Source organism: Corvus moneduloides, chromosome 1 (assembly GCF_009650955.1).
Source record: "Corvus moneduloides isolate bCorMon1 chromosome 1, bCorMon1.pri, whole genome shotgun sequence".
Taxonomy (NCBI): Eukaryota; Metazoa; Chordata; class Aves; order Passeriformes; family Corvidae; genus Corvus; species Corvus moneduloides.
In genome coordinates this window covers 21,993,551-22,006,835 of record NC_045476.1, presented here as the reverse complement: position 1 = coordinate 22,006,835, position 13,285 = coordinate 21,993,551, and the positions used below count along the sequence as shown (strand labels likewise).

The window sequence follows — 13,285 nt, the reverse complement described above, 5'->3', positions numbered from 1 at the left end:
TTGTTGATTTATTAGTATCAAACACAGAGGTTTTATTCTTGTGCTTGTGTTTCAAACTGGGAAGAAAAGTGTGACTCCCATATAGGGAAATAGATACCCTAGATGTTTAATACTTGGGTCCTGCATGTGCCATGAAGATCAGACCTTTAGATGTTCATAGTGCTGGATCAGGGCAACTGGAAATCTAATCTGGGAAGAGGCTTGGCAATCTTCACCATTTTAGCTACTCTTAGGTAGTTAGAAATTCATTACAAATAACTGTAAAGTGGTGCTTATGGAGAAAAACCAAAAACTAACTTCACAAATGGCTGTTGACCTGCTGACCATCACTGCTGAAATGTTATAGTGGATAGTGTGAGCGATTCAATTAAATCTACAGGGGTGGTCCTGTAGAATTAGAAATTTAGGGCTTATTAGGAAAGTAATAGAAAACTAAACATGACAGCATCACTCTATGATTGCAACATTCCACAGGGCTCTTTTACATTGAGTACTGTGTGCTGCCCTGGCCTCCTCCTCCCAGAAACACTGCAGTAGAACTGAAAACAGAGAAAGGCACCAGGGCTAATCCAAGGTTGTTAAGATTGTTAATTTTTTTTAATTTTAGAGTGTTATCACGGTATCTACAATAGGATAATAGATCGAAATGGACTACCTCAAAGGTAGGAAGGAAGTTATTTTCTAACTGGCGTTGTGACACATGAATTTATGATAGGAATCCCTCTTCATGTGTTGTCTAGATAGAGCCAATAAACATCTGCAACAGCTTCTCAACTGAAGTATTTGCAATTTCCGGTACTGTGCATCAACTTCTTTATCCTAATCATGTTGTCACAGCCCTATCCTGATCACATAGGATGTTTCTTTTCATCTTTTTCAGAAAGAAAGAAACATTCCTCTTTTTAAAATGTTTATCTATATGTAGAAGACCTCTAAGAACTTTGCATATTTCACCAATAAAGTTTCATGTTATTAACTGGGCTTACAAAAAGTGTTTCCGATGAGATTGCGAGCTTTTAAATATCTTTGCACAACTCAGAGACAGAGTGGTCTCAGCTGAGTAGTGGTTGTAGTGGTGGTGTGTGCTTTTAGTAAGTCTGGTTTTACTTTTAGCTGTAAATTTGCTAAAAAAAGAAAAGAAACAAGCAACCAAAGAGCATATTGTTAGCAGAACGCCTCAGGGGCAGGCAGGATGTGATTTTCTACTTAATAAAAGAACCAGCAGGCTGAATGCTCCATCTCTTCTTGTTCAGGGGTTTTTTTTGTGTTTGTTTGTTTGTTTTTTCCTACTCCTATAATGCTTTCATCAGACATAAGAAATGCAAAAAGCAATTAATAACAAACACTACTAAAATTGTTTATTTTAAAGTTCTGAAACAGAAGTGAAAGATATGCTTTACATTTTTACTTTCTTTGAGGACTCAACAAGAAATCTACTAAATTTTGGTTATTTTTATTTTTCTCTGCTATTTTTGTCCACAAGAAATGCAAAAAATTTAAATAAGTATGTGTTAAAGGGAAGGTTGCAAAACGTCTGTTTTAACTCTGGCTTACATTCTTATAATGATAAACCATAAAATTATAATGAGCTGATATGGTTCTGTGCACAAGCACTTTCTGAACATTTTTTTCACTGAGAGCCAAGTCCCAGCACAAAAGAAAAAAGACAACAACCAGAGCCATATTTAAGCGCACTGTGTTTGTGGTAGATGTTTTTTAGAAAGGTATCTAGGTGAACCACTGGAAATCGTTGGCAGGTTGAAACACTGACCACCTGAAACATAGGTTTGCTGAAGTGCAAAATCAGCTTCTGACAGACATATCCTAATCTTCATGGGAAGTATTTTATTTCAGTTTATTCAGTAAGTTCTATTCAGTGATTTTTTCCCTAAAAGTTAAGAAATAGTCTGAAATTATAAAAGGCTGAAAGTTGACCGTATTTTTCATTTTCAGTCTATGGTTAAAATACAAAAGAAGTGCTGCTTACTAGTTTTAAAATTTTAAAAACTGGGCTAACCAAAATCAATGTATTTAAATTGCAAAATAGAGACAGTATATCCTTTGCACTTGAAATAATTTTATTTATTTAATACTGTAAACTTAGGTAGATTTTTTCATGTCTCTAATGCACTTAGGTGTTTAGATTAAATAATATGAGTAAGAATGATTGCACCTAGCATTAGTTGTTGAATTCTAAGCAAAAAGTTTGTCTTCCCTTTTTAATCAGAAGGAGAAGATAGCCATTACAGATGGTAAATCATTTCATCATTAGAATAAGGAATCACATGCTGAAGTTGCCTCTTACTTCTACTGACTGCAAACCAAGCCTAGGGTACCTGCTGAGATGAGGTGCTTAACTTTTAGATGGGTGAAGTTAAGTGAGATTTCTCCCTGACTAAATTGGTTTAATACTTTCTTTTCTGTTTAGCTTAAACTGAGATACAATTTTTCATCTGTATGCATAGACCTAAATAAAGAATAACCATTATCCTATTAGTAAGAAATACTCCATTCACTATTTTCATACTTAATCCAAAGTAAAAATTAAAGATTTTAATAAATTTTACCAAAACGGTTATGTTTGTCACTATTTATAGGCGTATTTGACATAATGTTTCCTGATTGCAAGAAGAGAGGAAAAATTACATCATCTATAAAGACTCAACTTTTCATTAAAGAAAAAAAAATACAAATGGAAAATGCGATTAAACTTGAAGACCTAAGTCAAACTCTTCTGCTGACTCATTTAACTCCTTATTAAATTTGGTAACTCCAATCATTTTGATTTAAGTCTGCGCACTCTTACATACAGTGAATTATTCCATTAATTTTAATGAGTCTATTTTATGTGCTAAACAAAGCACCTGCTTATGTCTTTGCAGAAAGTAAACCTTGGAGCATAAGCTTTCCATTTTAATTGTTAGCTAGTCTTGCTTTTGCTATTAATTTATTGTTTCATATTTTCTTTAAAAAGATAGCACATATATTAACCACTTCATCTACAAGTTTTATGTCAGTAGTGGGTTTGTTGAAGACTTTTTCCTCTAAGTGACTGAAGTGAGTCACAGGAATATTTTGCCCTGTTCCTTCAACAGCTGGTCTGTGAAATAGGCAGAACTTAAGGAAAGATAAGAGTAAGGAAGTAGAGTATCTCTGCTTTTATAAAACCACTTTTTTAACTTCTAAGCCTGTTAACAGGGGAAGAGAGATTTATTTATTTATTTATTTATTTTAAGTTTTATTCTTTCAACACAGAAAGTGGCAGTACAAAATGGCTGTGGAAGTTTAAGTTTATGCTAGGACTGGAAGCCAAATTAATTGACAGGTTATTTGTATTGTATTTCTGATTCAAATAAATTCAGTAATGTAGTGCATTTTGCAACGTTTCCCACCGGAAAAGGTCAAAGGACTAAATAGATGACAGCTGACAGAATTATTTGTATTGTCAATGTGCTTGCTGGTACTCCTAGCAAACCTGCTAAACTTGGAAGTTAAAATTAATCTACTGATAATGTCAGCTCTTTTAAGATGCCTTCAACAAATGCATTCACTGGTGGCATTACCCTGAAATATTTAAAGTTAGCCTTTTCATGGTGGAAGTGAATAGTCTAACACACCAATTTAATATTCCTCTGAAAATAACAGCTATGCAGGAGTAGCAGAGTGGAGAGATGACTTTAGCAGAGGTCCAGACATCCGGTAGGCAAATGTGTAATAGTATTCCCAAAACCTCATGTTCAAAAAGTAGGTCAGGAAAGGAGAAATAAAAATTCAGAAGAGAAGCCATCAGTCATTTACTATACATGAAAAAAAGTAAGTGAAAAGCATCAGCTAAGTGTTGGCTCGACAGGCTTCCATTATTAGGCTCAAAAAAACTGCAGGATGTGTGCATTCAGTACATCAGCATGACTTTATCTGGAAAAAGCAAAAGCATCTTTATCTCTTAAATTGATACAAAAGGGATGTTTTATACTAAAGACAAAAGACAAACAGGACTTTGTGAACTTGCTGATATCTTGGTATGGCACCTGGTGTTCTAAAACTTAGAAAAAGTAGCATGAGCTGTCAGGACTTTGAAGAGAAATATTTTTTAATGTAATGGAGATTTGATTTGATTTGATCAGATTTATAAAACTTCCATTTTTTTAATGATTCATCATGAGCAACCATTCTGAAAACAGCTCTAAGTAGATAATGTTTCACTTTCAGCCCACACATGTGGGGTCTTGCTCAGCTCTTGGTTCCAAAGCAGCAGCAGCAGCTGATACAAGGAGCTATATTTTTGACATCCAGCTCTGGTTTGTGTTTGCTGCAGGAAGCAGTTATTCCCCTGCCTTGCCATTCCTTATGGAGTTCCGGTCACCAGCAGCAGTGTTCTGCCCTTCTTATCTTTACTTCGTGACAGCACTATAAATGATTAAAAGAAAGGGGGGAGGAAAATGGTCCTCTTATTTATTTTCATATAAACGCCATTCACGCTCAGTAAAAACAGTGTGATGTTTAGAGAACATGTGCTGTTGAAGTGTGGGAATAACTTTAATTACTAATGTTGTGGAATGAAACACAATGCATCCTGCAAAAGCACTCCTGCACATAAGGAGCAACATCCCCGCTCCTATGTGTTAGTGATGGTTGTGATATCATGAGACAGTTCTGTTCACCTTTATGTCTGTTTTGCAACCTTCTAAGCCTTGTTAAAGAACACAAGAATTTCCTGCTAGTTAATCTTCAGCAGTTATAATCAGTGTATATATATATGTATTTGTGTATGTGCCTTTGAATTGCAAATCTATTCCTTGGCTTTTAGAGTCCAGGGGTTATTTTATGTGACCAGCATTTAATCACTATCATGCTTGAGCCTGACTGAAGTTGGCAGCATTACAGATGTTATTTTATGTGACCTGCATTTAATCACAGATGATCTGTGACTCTTGTTAAACATGGTGGGATCACAGAGATCCTATTTTAACATTCTCTAATGCAGTAACAAGAAACCTTTGTGCCAGTGGGATGTATACTTACGTTTCCTCATTTCCTTCATCTAACTAATTAATTTATCCTGGAAATTTCATGAAAATTTCAAGGATTCCCTGTCAAACTCCTCCTATTTCAAAAATAAATATGAAAACATTTTACTGTCAGAACTGATCTAGATGCAAATATTCTCTCCCTGCCTCTCTACTTCACCCTTTTCCTCTCCCCTTCTCCCTTTCTCTTCTTCTCCACATATATATGACTGATACCTAAAAAAATTCTGTCATAGAAAATGTTTCTTACATCTGACATTTCTTAAAAAAAGCACACTTTTTTTTTCTGAGCCCTTCGGGAAATGCATAAGTATTTTATTTGAGTTAATGATAGCAGAAAATCCAGAATTACCCCATAAAACAAGCCATGTTACCCACCTGTTCTTAAGTAACCTGAGAGTTGCAAATGAATTTCCTTCTATTTATGCATTACACTGTACTTCTGCAGTTGTGGTTGACACATTCACTGGCATTTTTTATGATTCTCTGTCACAAGTCGAGTTCAATATTATCTCTGTAATTATCATTCTCCAAGGGTTTATGCCAGGCTACACTCCATGGACAAAGTCATTTACTAAGTTCAGCAGATCCTGGGGCCATGCTTACACTTGGGTAGAAGCCTGAAATCTCGGTGGCAGTCACCATTTGGGTGTGTGGAGCAGGACCTTTCTCATGCTGGGCTCCTAAGTACCTCATATAGCAGTGGTGAGCGTCTGTCAGCAACAAATTTTGATAAAATTAGCCTCTCTTTCTCAGTTCAGTAATCTGGCTGCCTTGCTGCCTTGCTGCTTGCTCTTCAAGCCAAATGTTTTTAGAGTTTTTACACGATGTGGATCAACAACACATACTGCAAAATCAGAAAGTGTTGCTTATTTGTATTTGCTGTCTGTATAGCATTTAATCAGGTCTGTGCCATGGTTTAGACTTCTTGTAAAATAAGATTGGGACACTTAATATTTCTGTTCCAAATATGCAGTATATAAATATTTTATTGACCATATACTGCAAGGGTTTTAACATCACTGGTCTGCATTTTTAGCACAAAGAAAGCATGCTAGAATTTCTGAGTATATTCCACTCTCATGCACTTAACACATTTTTAAGTCTTATCAGGAGAAAAAAATAATTGTATTTTAAGTACATAATGATGAGCACAGCTTTAATCTCTGGTCACAGAGCAGTCTTTGCTGACAGTAAATGGCTTCTTTCCCCCCTACACACATTTTTTCACTCTTGGGGGTGTAGCAGGATAGGGAATTAGATCAAGGCGTGTTTCCAGAACCTGTTGTAATAATTAATCTTATTTATTTTTTCAATATTTTTCTTTGGGTTCATTATTGGATTTTACACTCTTTATAGCCAATAAAAGCTTGCTAATAAATGCTTCACCTAAGGTGTGTACAGAGTACATTCTCACATAGTTTTGTTGAGAGCGGGAATGTTCATCACCTCTCCACAGCCTGAGGATCTCGGCAGTGGGTGTGCATCTGTGTGTGCATGGGAGTGTGTCTGCTGCATACCTGATGTCTGAGAATCATAATGAGCCCTCCTAAAATGAGAACAAGTGTTGAAATTAGGAGAGGTCTTTTCTTTTAAGCAAATTTCTTGTCTCTATTAAGATATAAACTCCTTCAGAGTGGATAAGAGCCTGGAGATAAAGTTGCTTAGCCTAATGCAGTCCTTTTTCACATTGATCCATTGCGTCATTTTGTCTTAGTTGCCTCATAATTGTCAGAAATTCCACCTATGCTCTTCTTTAGCGGTGACTGTTTTTTCCAGCTGGACACAAAAACCAGTTCTTGTTTTTGTGGAAAAGTTAGAGAAGAAGCAAGGCCAGTACTTCTTCATTTGAGTTTCTTGGCTTTTTTCCATGAGGAGCACTCAGGTTTAAGTTCCAAAAAATTTTCAAGAATCCAGGAAGCATTTTTGTTCCTTAGTGAGTAAAATGAAGCAGAGTCACCCCAAGACACATAGAAACACCAAAAAAAAATTTGTGAGAAGGGGAAATAGGTGACAAGGAGTGAAGGAGAAGAAACAGAAAATAAAGATCAGGCTGCAAAAGAGGGAGGAAGGTGGATGAAAGGAAAATATGGCAGGAGTTACAAGTAAATGGTGAGGATTGGCATCTGTCTCTCCATCTGCCATGGTCAGAGGCTTCACTGGAGAATGAGACTAGCTGAGGTGTTTACATTTGAGGATGAATGAATTCAAATCACAGTGAAACCAACCTTCTCTGAGAGAGGAAAGGCTGACTACCTTTGTCGTTTGCGCACATTTGTATTTCCATGATTCCATCACTGGATCTGCAGCTCGATGTAATAACACGGAATGGTTAGTTTTAATGATGATTTTTATTAAATTTAATTAAATTTATCCAAAAGAAAAATTCAGAAATTGGTTATACTTGTGTGTAGCAGGTCAGCAATGGAATAATCATCACAGACATGTAGACTCTCAGTAAATGAAGTGACAGAAGGACAGTGAGTTCAAGCCTGCCAGGAATACAAAGTAATTGTTTCTATCCTAATTTTATATCAAAATGGGGACTCTACTTTTAATTCATTCTTCTATTCCTTTATTTAATACACTGCCATCTTTCTCAGCTGTACTCTCACAGAAGACAATGTTCCCCTTTAAGCTATGTGAATTAAATAAAAAATAAATCTTTTTTTTTCTTTTGTATTATCACTGCTAGCTAGTATTACTTTATCAGCTCAGTATTATTCAGCAGGACCAGTTGGACCTGCTGACAAAACTGTTAGGAAGAAAACAGGAAAGACACAGAACAGTTTCAAAGATGAAATGTCTCCAAGAGAAATGTGAGGCCCTGTGAGAATAGAGGGAGTGCTAATAATGGGGGAATTTCAACCTCGATCCAGGTGGGCTAGCAAGATCATAAGACTTAGGACTGAAAGGCAGAGAAAGCTTAAAAGTGCCTCTTAGCCCAGGAGAAAAGAGCATCAGCCAAAAGTTCTGGAAATGTTTTTCCGACGAATTGCTAAAGAGCTGTTGCAGCAGGGTTATAATTCTTTGGCTTTGACTTTACATCAGCTTCACTTGCAATGAAAGGACAATATTTAAATAAGAATTTACAGCCTGAATTATTAAATGCATTCTTTGTTTCAGTGGGAGTTAGTGATGCTTAGTACTGAATATTCTAAATATTTCTGGAGTTCTGGACCAAAATTTGTAGGCCAATTACTATTTTAATTCTCATTGAGCGAATAACTAATACATTATTTTGTTAAAACACTTTCAGTATCATTAAAAATATTTGTGTTCTGGAGAGAAGGGTTTTTTTCAAGTAGAGTAGTGGAGGCCTTTTCTTTTCAGTACTGTACAGGATTTTTTCCTGATCCAAGCCAAGAAGAGCTAGATCATAATGGATCTTACCTCAGAGTGAGGTGGAGGAGTCCAAGCCTGTCAGGTGAGATAGGTGGTAGGGAGACAGTGAAGGGACCTAAATTAAAACAGTCACATCTTGAACAAGGTGTGTTGTGATTTACATGTGAATAAACTGCAGAAGGACCCTGCAGATCATCTCTTGAAAGACACGGAGAGTATTTTTGGAGAGAGGTCATGTCTTGAGACAAGACAAAAAAAGGCAGCACTTACTAGAACCCATCATCTGAGTTCTCTTGATTTCAGTTGTTTGAGATGTTCAGCCTGTTCATGAAGATCAAAAATCTTCTGTGTCCCAAATGGTTTTTAGTTTAATAGCTTAAGCATGGAGTTCAGCAACCATCAAAGAATAAGACCCTTGCATTTTGTTCAGGAAATATTAGGTAAGACAAACCTGTCAGCTTGGTCAGCCCTGCTAGTCTAATAGTGCTTTTGAACACTGGAAACACAATTTGTGTTTGCTTTGCTTTGGCTTAGTTCCAGTCATCTGAGAAATGTAGTACTCTTTTAAGTGTATTAAACTATTCTTGTAAAGTGAATTATGCTGATAGCCTGTTTTCTTGGAGGAGAAGACAGCAATAAAAACTATTTGTGACCTTTTTTAAAAAAGATGGACTTCAGACATCCAAGAAATCAAGATTTGTCTAACATGAGGCCCTTTCACTGGCTCAAGTAGGCTGTTAGCTCTTACCACATTTTTTGTTTTGTTTTCACACACATTGTCCCCTTTTTACAGCCATTCTGAAGGTGATGTTTGGAAAAAAAAAGAAAAATCTTAAAAATATTATAAGGATATCTGAATCACTTCATATTCTTCTAAACTGATCTTTGGGACTGGTATAAAGGAGAGAAAAGCTGTTGATATATGTAGAATTAATTCTGATAAATTATTTAACATGTAGGAGTTTAGTGTATAATCTCATTGAATAATCCTCCCATCTTAAAGCCTTCAGTTCTTTTGGGATTTAACAATGCTGGCTGATAGTACTGAGGGTTGTAATACATTTTGATATGTCCTGTCTCATTTCAGTACAGGTAAATTAAAAGCAAATTTAATTCTAATTAGCCAGATGGATTGCTCAAAGGACTAGGTCTGCAAGGTAATATTCAAGCTTTTATTTCTTGTGATCTGAAATTGAGGTTATATATGATTGATTATTTGAATATCTGAAAAATTAAGGAATTCTTAAGCAAATTAAATGGACAGTCTGAGAAATAGTGGTAGCTTTCATCAGAGCCTTTTTAAGACAGTTTTTTACTGTCTTACAGTGTGTTATGACATTTAAACAAAGATGTGGTATTTCTTATCCCTTCTGAGCAAAAAGTCAGTAACTAGCAGAGCTTTTCAAGCCTGACATATGGGTTCCTTGGAAAAATCTATTATGTATTTTACCTCATTTGTTTGACTTTTTTTTTCTTTGACTTGACTCGAAAACCTGGCAACACCATCTCACTGGGATACAAAGTCCAGTTTGGTTTCCAAATAATCCAGAAAGCTTGGAACAGAAACCCAGTAGGATATATTAGGTTTTGGCTTCACTTAATCTGTCACAGTTCATGAAGAAAATTTCATCAGGGTCACAAAAATAAATATGCTCCAGTGGTGCTGTGACCATAAAATGCATTATTTGTGGCACTTCTGGTGAGTGAAAGCTCATTACATTGTGCAGAGAACAGGTAAGGCTTTATTTTTTTCCTGCAGGGCTGCATGGAGCTTTGGTCTTCCATCTTCTGGAAGGATTAACTGAAACTGGAATAGGCACTGAAGGAGGAGAAGAATTAAATACAGAGATGTCAAAAAAAGACTAAGAGGTCTTAGCTTGTTTAGCCTTTTAAAATGGAGGCTGACTTGGTTGATTTTCATGCATGATTAGGTGGGTAAACAGTATAGAGGAGAAGATCCATTTAAGGTATAGAATTATAGTGGCACAAGAACAAATACATGTATACTACTTATGACTACATCTAAGTCAGAGTTTAGGAGAAATATGTGAATTGGATATCCATTCTTGGATAGCTTTCTGCTAGGTTATTGAGACCCAACTACTGTTTGACTACCAGTATGATCAGTTTGTGAAGGAGCTTGTGAATTATGGAGGTACTAAGTTTTCTACATGAGTGAACAAGATAAAGAGACAGAATTATACCTTTGGGCGATTTTAATTTTTATTATGCATTCAACTGGATATATGAGGCTTGAGATGTTTTCCATAAGAGTTTGCTGATCTATCAAAATTACCACAGGTTTACTTTACTTGAGGACTAAACTCTTATATTCATGCTGTGAGTCTGTTGTACATTTTAAAGCCACCCTTCTGTTCCTATTCCATGCCTCTTTTTATGGTATCCAAGTGCCTTTCAGAAACCTCTTGATTAATATAACTATAATGCATCATAAAAATTATTCTTTCTCTCTTTCTTTCTCATAGTGTTCAGGAGAAAGTGCTGTGTCACACATACACATACAGAGAGGTACATGAAAATATTTGGGAAGGCATGCTGAAAAAATGGACTTTACCATAGCATGTGTGGGTGAGGCGCTGCGATTAAGCAGATTGTCATCCTGTATTCTTTTATAGAGATCCATATTCTGTCAAGTTAAAGGAGAAAGGAATGTAGAATGTCCTGACTGCATTCCTTAAACCAGTGTCTGAACAAACATTTCAGATACTCCAGAAATCATTAAGGATCGTGTTTTCAAAGGATGTGTTAGAGGATGTGAGCAATACTGGGACTTTCAGAAGCATTTTTGTAAGCCTTTCATTTTGATCAGTTGGAATTGAGCAATGAAAATTGAGTCAATGATCTGCCTCATTCAATGTGTACCTAACTAGGCAAACTTTTTACTGAGATACTTAAAGACAAAGAATAAAATTAGTCTGACATGATATTTTAAAAAGAATCAGCATCATGAAAGGATTAATGCTTATAAACTTCTGAATGGTGGGGTGTTCTTAAATTATATGTTTACAGATAGTTTAGTTTGATATTGCCTGCTGATGTAACTGTGGTCTAAAGGAAGGTGTCTGCAGCAACCTGTATGGTGGAGAAGATGCAATGTTTGTGTTGATAATGACTGTAATCTCTTGAGAGTGTGTAGTTTCATGTTTCTGCAGGTTTCAGTTCTGTAAAGCTGGAATTATAAATGCATGTGTTGCTAAGTCAAACAGATCATTTGTCAAGACAAAGAGTAGTGTCCTAGACAGCATTAGTGGTAGCACATGGGGCTTCTAGAAGGTGGCACAGGAAAACATGGTACATTAAGAGTCAGGTGTTTCCTTAAATTCTGCTCCAACTCAACCATTTTTTAGTGGATAGTAACAGCACTTAAAAACAAATGTCAGAAGAGCAAACTGGTTGAGAGCCTACAGTTTCAGACCATCACAATTGGAACAGTCAGTCCTGGTTTCTGTATGTTTGGGGCATGTGTTCCACAGTTGTGTAGTTGAGGATAACATCCTTAGAATTAATTTCCTAAAAGGCAGGTTGAAACAACCTGAGGTAGTCATAGGAAAAATCAAGGTACTAGTCAACTACAGTAACACTATTATAACAAAGATTTAATAGTCTACAAGGCTTCATGGAGGATGCTAATTCTTCAGTAATGTTCCAAGTAACTACTTGGAACTACTCTACTATAGCTGGCAGCGACTTCACCCTGAGCTCAAAGACATCTGCTTGCCTAACTGCAGTGGCATCTGCATATCTTCTGGAAGCCTGCAAGGTTAGGCTGAGAGAGAGAGTAGGTGCCAGTACTTAAACCAGCAATTTGGATAGCACTAGGGAGATATAATACTCATTGAATGAAAGCAGCTGAGAGGCAGTGTGTCAAAAAATGCTACCTCTCTTTCTAAAATATGAATAATTCTGTGGAAGTCTGGCCAGTGATAGCGTAAGTTGCAGTGATGGTGTTTCATTAACGGTCTATTAATTGGTTTTATATTTGATGTGTGATCTTTATAACTGCAATTGTTTTGACTGGGCTTGGCAAAACTCACAGTGCAACTGATACTAGTTGTCACCCTTTTTTAGCTCACTCTGTTAAGCTGACAAAAAGCAAATAGGTGTAAGTTGACTTATCTTCCACTTCTAAATCTGATCTCTAATTCAAGATATTTTGATAGGTTAGCCTGCTTTTATGCTGCTTCTCCCTTAAATAAAGAGCACTTTAATTTCTAATGTTGTCAAACTAGAAATTCCCCCTTCAATGGAATTTGGAGAAAATAATCCAAAATAATCAAAAAAACAAAACTGTAAAGAGATTAATATCTGCTAGATGTGAGGTTCCCTCTCACACTGTAGTTTTTGGTTCCTGTTCTTAAAAAGTAAAATCAAGTAAAACCAGGCAGGTTATCACGTTTCCTTTAAAGTGAAATTATGTGAATCTTCTGGATAAAATTGTGTTTGAGCAAGGCTTGGAAATGTGCTAAGTCAACTTTAAAAAAAAACAAAACAAACCAACAAAACCGATACTTGAAACTTTGGTTTTTCTACAGATGGTGCTCAAAACAGCATTACAAGCCTAAATCAAAACATGAAATAAGTGAAAGTATTCTTTTTTTCTTAAAAAATAAAGGAAAAACCCTAACAAATACAACCAACCAACCAAAACCAAAAAAACTTACTCTATTCAACGCAGTATAATATCTTTGAAACAAGAGCAATTACGTGGTTTTCCCAAAGTGGTACAAAGTATTCACAGATTAGTTCCCAAAATGTTTGTCCATCCTCATCTTCCAAAGACGTTTAGTAGATAATATCTTGGGACTGTCAGGTGGTTAATGTATTTGCTTCGTTAGGTTAGAACAACACATGGAAGACAAATTCAGCTCTCATTAATTTAATTGAAAATTCTC

At 36.0% G+C, this 13,285-nt stretch overlaps 1 protein-coding gene across 2 annotated transcripts in view; it reads left to right on the top strand.

The window, feature by feature from the left end:
* The window catches only part of PLXDC2 (plexin domain containing 2), a 262,841-nt gene that overhangs the window by 75,609 nt on the left and 173,947 nt on the right, over positions 1-13,285 (top strand). The gene's annotated exons all lie outside the window — the stretch shown is intronic.